This window comes from Mustela nigripes, chromosome 4, assembly GCF_022355385.1.
Source record: "Mustela nigripes isolate SB6536 chromosome 4, MUSNIG.SB6536, whole genome shotgun sequence".
NCBI lineage: Eukaryota > Metazoa > Chordata > Mammalia > Carnivora > Mustelidae > Mustela > Mustela nigripes.
Window position 1 is genome coordinate 81,990,540 of NC_081560.1, and position 6,589 is coordinate 81,997,128.

Below are 6,589 nucleotides of genomic sequence, written 5' to 3' on the forward strand. Positions count from 1 at the left end.
TTACACGAGTTTCTTTCCCATCATACAGTAGAATTGCAGGTTAAAAATGAGTTTCATCCATGCTTTATCTGTATTAGATTAGCCATCCTAGTTGAGATCCCAAGGCTTTAAATTTTTTTTTTTTTTTTATTTTAAAACCAAGTTAGGGAAAGGATGGAAACAGTCCCTGTGGAGTATTGCTATGGCACCAGGAAATCCCCAGAAGCATTATGTCTCCAGCACAAGGGAAAGACAGTTCTGTAAGGCACAATTCTAGCCAGAGATCTTTCTCATCTCTTACATTTATGTTTTTCAACTTGTCCTCATCATTTTCTATAAACAGAGTTTGACCTGGCAGACCCTGGAGGGCCAGGTCTGATGGCCACTTCTCAGCCATAATGGCACATCTGGCAAGTGGAGGTTGGATGACCAGCATAAAGGAGGGCTATCCACAGGGCAGAGAGTCAGCCAGTGAGGTTAACCAACCAGTACCAGGGGAGATTTTACATGAGAAGAGGGTTGGGACTGGTGGGGGGGGTGAGGTATTTTCAATATCATAGAATGTGAATGTGAGCCTGTTCATTCCAAAAAAAAAAAAAAAGATTTTCCATGATTTTCCACAATTTTCATGTGTGTAAAATGTCTATTACTTGAATTTATTTATAAAACGTTTCATCCAAGAATTGAGAAGACAAAAAATCCAGTGGACTCAGGATCACACATATTTTCAATGAATACAATGAATATCATAGAATGTCTCCAACACTCTAAGCACCATTATTTTTGGATAAGGGTTATGTCCTATAAATAAGAATAGGAAATCTTGAATTTCCTTTCCATGAATTACCTATTCATCGTCATTAAATTGTTCACTCCCTGCTAGGCACCAATCTATGAACAGGGGGTGTTGAGAAAAAGGAAATACTAGTGGTAGACCCAGTTTAAAAAAAAAAACAAAAAAAGACTACAGGGGCACTTGGCTGACTCAGTTGGTAGAAGATGCTACTCTTAATCTCAGGGTCATGAGTTCAAGCATCACGTTGGGTATAGAGCCTACTTAAAATAAAAATAAAAATAAAATAAAACTATGGCTCTGGGATAATGATCTAGGACAAGACCTCTAACCCCTTATCCAGAGAATCATCAGAAACTTTCTTCACCAACTATCTTCAAAATTAAACACTTCAACACAGAATGTCAGTTAAACCCAGGACTTTTCATGCCCCCTAACCGTTCCTCTTTCAAGGATTGATGAGTCTAAATTTTTGAACCAGAGAAAACCAAAACATCTGTTTTTTGTTGCACACCGAATGGCAGATTTTTAGGGTATTAAAGTTGAACCAATAATCCTGCTGCTAATAGCAGCTGTTGCCAGCTGTCGATAGCCTGGCCCTCACAAGATGCTATTATGGAATTTCCCATTTCGCTGTGAAAAGCTTTTCTCGAAACAAGCAGTTCATCTCTACATACACACAACATCATTAATACGGGGCATTAACAGTACTCCTGTCTTCTGTCCTCCCAACCCCTTCCAGTCCTGTGGCTTTGATGCCATTCTTCTTCCTGGTATCTTTCTTCTTCAGCCAGCCAGCATCATCCTGTAGCCTTTGTCAAATATTAGTAACAGAACCGGCTTCCTCCTTAAGCACTCCATGATGAATGCGTTTAGGACTTTTAAATTAACATATGCCTTAAAAAGTTCCCTTCAGAGAAATTCAAATTTTAAATCTCAGATTTGTCCCTCACTTTATATTTCTGTCCATTGTGTAAGAGTTAACACTAAAGTGTTTTGAATCCTTGGCTCTGTAACTTATCAGGGAAGGAATAGTTTGTGGCCTTGTTGGGAAATTTTGGCATAAACCCCTGTACACACTTGAAAACAATGAGAATATTCACCAAGATACTTCAACACATTAACCTTGCTACCTTGTTTTTAGGAAAAACTTATTTGGAAAACGCCCTTGTATTGTAATCAACTTGTTTAAAGTGTACACACATAGACTGTGTGTGTGTGTGTGTGTGTGTGTGTGTAGGGAAGCCTCTGTGACCTTTCAGCTTAGCTTATTACAGAGTAACATCTCTTTACACTTTGCTCCAGTTTACCTTAGTTTATCTCAGTTTATGACCATCTATTATGATTTCTTAAATAATGCCTGGCTCTCTTCACAAAACAGTAAGATACTTGGGAGCACAAACTTTGACTTTTTATTTACCATTTTTATTTACACTGATTTACAGACACATACTAATATCTAAGGGTGAGTAGGTTTTAAGTGGCAAAGAATTTGGAAAGCTTTCAAGGGTTAAGAAGGCAGCAACTGTAAGCAGCCTGCCATGGAAGGGAAGGAGCCAGAAGACTCAAGTCACTGAAGGACGAGAGCGGGAGGCCAACATGGCTGGATGAGAGGATAGGGAAAAGTAACAGGAGATGATGCAGGAGAGTTAGGAAAGAGCCAGACATCTTAGATATTGGCAGAGATTTATCCCAAGAACAATGGGGAGCCTTTGAGGAATTTTAATCCAGAGAGATACATGCTCAAGTCTGAATTACAGATTGGAAAAACAAACTCTGAGAGCAGCACGGCTGCTGGGATTGAAGAGAGGTGAGAATGGGAGAATGGATGTGGGAAAGCCAGTAAGGCAACTCTCACTAACTTGAATGGTAGCTTGACCTAAAATGGATACAGGAAAAATGGAGGGGAAAAAAAGAAAAACACATGGATTTGCAAAAATATACTTAGGAGATAAAATCAAGAGATTTTGGTGGTGGTTGTGGTTGTTGTATATGAGCAAAGGGGAAGAAAAATAATTAATTGAGGAAATCTTTAAATCGAAGGTATTCCAGAAATCATTCTAGACCCTAACAGAACATGACTCTTCAGATAACAGGAGAGAATACATCTAGGTCAGTGATCAGCACAGAGCTGATGCTGAAACATTTCCTGAATGAGAGACTGCACAAATGAACACGTGAGTGAGTGGAATTAAGTACACTGAGAACAGGAGTAAACAGTTCTGTTGTGACATTATATATCTTTGTTTAGGTTATCACAGGCAATTTTCTCAAAGCAACCGCCAAGTGGAGTCATAACACATCAAGTGACACCTCAGAGACCAGAAGGTCATGAGGACAGTCAATTCGTACAAAAGTATCAAGAAAGCTTGAAAGAACCCAGTGCTCAAAAGAAAGAAATTTAAAGTAACTTAGAGAAGTTGTGCAAGTGTCTTGCACGCATGTGGCTATGTCTATAGAGCTTGTAATCTAATGGAAACTTGGGTCCCTCTGGACCAAAAGCAAATAATATCCACAGAACATAAAGTCCTCCTTCCAGCACAACAAAACAACAGGCTGGTAGCCAATTATGGTAGCAGCCAAGCAGATGTCCCACTGGTTTTTAAAACCAGACACAGAGCCTTGGTTTGTTATAATTATTACTTCCATGTTGTAGCACTTACTGTGTACAATATTTTGTTTAGATGTTCTCACATAATATCAGCTAATTATCAGACAATTCTTAGTACTTTCTTGGTGGGTGATTGTACAAAGCAGTGTCTAGTGCACTGTAGCTCTCTCTTCTTTTCTTTACCAGAAATGGGAAGATTAAGAGTACAATCCTGAGGTCCATTAGAAGGTTCTAACAAAGCTCTAGATTTAAGATCTCTAGTCTTAGGTCATATTTTGCAATGATTCCTTTTTTTCTGAATATATATTTTTTTCATGTAAAGATTAGACACCCATTTTCTTGACTGTCCTTTTCCCATCCATGTTTGGGTTTTCCTTGCTGTGTCTGCATTCTCAATGTAGGCATTTACAAAGATCTAGATCTAGCCCATCTTTTCCTCCTATATCTTCTCTTTCTTAGCAACATATCCTACTCCATGGGCTTAATTTGGCACCTCTGGAGTTAACTTGCAAATCTATTTTTACCTTTAACTTCTGCCTACTAATAAATTTAGTTAGCATTTTTGAGAATTCTCTATACACTAGTCAAGGGTCTATATTATCTCATGTGATTTTAAAAAAATAATGAACTTTGGGCTAAAATTAATATTTAACATTTAACAAATTCAAATAAGGTTTAGTGAAGTTAAGTTACTTGCTTCATGGTTAGAAGGCTCCAGGTAGCCAGATTTGGATCTGGTTCTCCATGGATCCAGCTCTTGAGCTGGGAGGTGCTGCTGAGATGGACTCACTGTGATCTCCCACTGCTGTGGACTTGTCTACTCTGCTGCCTTAAACACACATCTCCACTTCACTATCTCTGAGACTGTGTTCCTGATCTCTGCAGTGTTACATCACCACGTTTTCTGTCACCCAGCCTGAAACTCTTTCCCATACACCCAATCATCTTCCAATTCTTAATAATTCTAACTTCACTATGAACCTTCTATATGTCTCCTGTGTTTTATTTTCACTGCCTCTACTTAAGTTGGGTTCTGATTCCAATGAACCTTGTTCACTGCCATGGTCTCTTAATTTTCCTGCATGCAGAATTTCTCCCTTCTCATTTATCTTTTCCACAGCTTGCAGATTAATCTTCCAAAAACAAATTAGATTTTATGACTTATTTATTTAAAAAAACATTAACTGTACCCATTGCCCAGAGAATGGACTTTAAACTTCTTAGACCACTGTTGAAGGGTATCAGATGTCATTTCTATTTATGTGTGAAGTTTCTTCTTCAGTGAAATTGTCCCTGTACTTTCAGCTAGCATTTCCCACTGCTTCAAATATTTCCTCTGCATAGAATTATGAAAGCTCTACCTAAATGTCACTCTTGAAATTCAATGATCCTTTAACATGATGTGTACACTGGAAGCTTTAAAAAACATACTATGCTCAATCTCCATCCCAAACAAATTAAATTAGAATTAATGATACTTCCATGTTTAAAAAATTACTCTTAGTGCTCCTATTAGCCCATAGGGTTACTTTTTGTAAATTAAAAGAATCACTTATTCAAGACACTCTTCCATACTCTATAAGAAAATTGCCATATGTATATTTATACTATTATCTTTTATAATTTATATAATTTATCACATATACAGTACTAATGACACCCTTTAGTATTGTTCATTGTACAAATTTAGCAGCCTATGGTAATCATGCTTGAAAATTCAATGAGAACGCGTCTCCTCTGTCTTGTCTTTGTGAAGTCTCTTCAGTGTAAGCTTTTCCTGTACTGACCTCTCATAGTATTTACATTTGATTCTTATTTCCCCATAATCTCATATTTTATCATACTTAGCATACATATTTAATCTCTTTGATGACACTGAGGGTTTTCATTTAATTTAATCCACAGTCCCATGATACTAACCAATTATTTAATAAAGGGCTTTACTATGAATCAGAGTTTTAGAAAGAAAGATCTCTGACAATACATCTAACATGTATTTTCATTGTCCCTCTCTTTTTTTATTGTACCTGTTTCTAAGAGTTATTTAAGACAATAAACAACATAAAATCCATGGAGGCATGAAATAAATAACAAAGATAATCATGAAGGAGGAGAAATGGATTTATTCCAAAACCCTGCCTGAGAAATGTTTGTTCACTCAAAGCCAAGATTGGTGTCCCCTGGCACGCAGGCCCAAAAGGGAGCTCTAATGTATGTCAAAGCTCTCATCATAAGAGAAAACAGCAGTCCTTCAGAAGACATCAAACTTCTTGTACTCTAAGTTAACTCAATTAAGTAGATCTTTATGAGATAGACATTAAAAGGCACTGTGTCTCCAACGAATTCTAACAAAAGGTTCAGAAATAGAAAAGATCTTAAAAGATTCAGAATCTTGGGGTACCTGGGTAGCTCAGTGGGTTAAAGACTCTGCCTTTGGCTCACGTCATGATCCTGGGGTCCTGGGATCAAGCCCCGCATCAGGCTCTCTGCTCAGTAGGGAGTCTGCTTCCTTCTCTCTCTCTGCCTGCCTTTCTGCCTACTTGTGATCTGTCTGTCAAATAAATAAAATAAAATAAAATAAAAAGATTCAGAATCTTAAAGCCTCTTATGGGGGAACCTGGGGGGGTCAGTTGGTAGAGCATGTGACTCTTGATCTTGAGGTCATGAGTTTGAGCCCCACATTGATTGTAGAGCCTACTTTAAAAAATAAATAAATAAGACCTCATATCGTTTTGATGTTAACCACTTCTCCATGTTTATCTCTTACTATGCTCTACTTCAGGGACTCTGCTCAAACCATACTGGTCTTTCTGAAACAGGTCAGACTACATCTGGACCTTCCATGGCTGTTGGCTCTACTTAAAAAACCTCTTCTCCCATATGTTGGTGTGTTGGTGCTGCTTCCTCTCTTCATTCAGCTTCTCTGCTCACATGTTACCTCTCTTGGGATCTATGTATTTAAAGAACAATTTCTCATCAATATCTTCTTAGTCTACTTTATTCCATTTATTATGCTACTTGATTTTATCAAATATATGTTTGGTATTCTTTAAGTTCTTAAAATCTACCATATAAAAATGTAAGTTCCTTGAGGCCAGGGAATTTTCACTATCTTGTTCACTGCCATATTCCACGCTCCTTGGACTACCCAGTACACAGAAAGAAGGCATACTGAAAATATTTATTAACAAGTTAAGTAAACTATC